This window comes from Tupaia chinensis, unplaced genomic scaffold (genome assembly GCF_000334495.1).
Source record: "Tupaia chinensis unplaced genomic scaffold, TupChi_1.0 Scaffold143796_1, whole genome shotgun sequence".
Classification (NCBI taxonomy): Eukaryota; Metazoa; Chordata; class Mammalia; order Scandentia; family Tupaiidae; genus Tupaia; species Tupaia belangeri.
The window spans coordinates 4344071-4345602 of NW_006203646.1; positions in this window are offsets into that span (position 1 = coordinate 4344071).

A 1532-nucleotide genomic window follows, 5' to 3' on the forward strand; every position below is an offset into this window, starting at 1 on the left:
CCCTTCTCCTCCATTCTCCTCTCGGGATCTTGGGCACGCACGCACACGCGCCCGGCGTGAGTTTTTTTTTAAGCCACCTGGTCCGGGACACGAACCGCGGTCGACTACGTGGGAGTCCAGCGACATAGCCATTACGCTAACTGCTGGTTCCCGAGACATATATCTTAACAGTCCCTTATTCCAGTTAAGTAAATACGAAACTCAGATCTTTCAACTCTCACATTTGTACCTTCTTCTTGATTTTGTTTTCTTCCAATGATTTAATAAGGTGTAATTCCAAGGGGCATTTTTCTCCTGTGTGATTGAAAATACAGCACTAGCACCACCTATCACAGTAAACTGCCAAAGCAAAAATAAGTTCCCCATTCTGAATCAGAATGCAAATTCTTTCTAGCCCTCACTGTGACAAACTCCAAGTGGATACGAGCCAGACTTCTGAAACTTAGTGTGACAAAAAAACAACCCCCTAAAACCTTCTGCCTACGTTATTCTTCCAAATCCTCTTCTCTTCTGCCAATATTCTTGGGCCACACCCTTCCAAATCCAGCTCTGTTCTTCCTTCTCCCTGCTCATGGTCATTACCGAGTACACACAGTAGGTCTCCAGTAAGCAGCCCCGACCTGTCCTTTCTCTCAGGGACACAATCTAATCCCAATGTCATCAGATGACTGGTTTACCACAGCAGTCTCCTAGGCTCCCCCCTCATGTCCACAACCTCATCATCAACAGTGCCACCAGCATTCTCACCATCACTGGGTCTTTCGTACGTGTCTGGCCCTGCAGAAAATATCACACTAGAGCACTATTTTCTTTAACCTTCACAGCAACCCTAACACATAGGCATTATTGCTTTACCTCATTTTATGGATGAGGAAATGGAAATAGCAGAGCCACAGCTCAGTGCAGGCAGGCTGTGTGCACTCTGACCTGGGGCTTTTAATTACGGCACTCTAAAAATAACGATAACTACATCGCCAACCTACAGTAGCGGTATTTCGCATTCATGGAAAACCTCCCTATGTGTGGCAGAACACTACTGCTGCAAATGCTTTATGTATGTGTTAACACCCTAATCCTTACCGTGATAGGTAGACACTCATATTACTGCCCTCATTCTGTAGGTAAAGAAGCTGAAGCCCAAAGGTTAAATTTTTCACCTACAATAAAATGGCTAGAAAATGGATGAATTTGTTTAGTATGAGATTACATGTAGATTGCATCTTAAAAGCTGGGTTTTAAAATAATTTTTATCTTCAATCATACTCTCTTAATGTCGAGACCTGGCGTGTACCTCTTATAGTAACTCTTTCCTGAATAACTGCAGGCCTTATTCCTGCTTCTGTGGTTTCTGAAAGTCATCAAGCCTATGATGTAAACCCATCTCCATCACATACACCCAACCGTGTCCAGTGGCATGGTGCTGAGAACACATTCTCTGAGATCCTGTTTTTAAATAAACATTTTCTTTCTCTTTTTTTGTTTTAAGTTTTTTTGCCCTAGTACAGTGCACGAGACAAAGAGAAAGGTTAAGT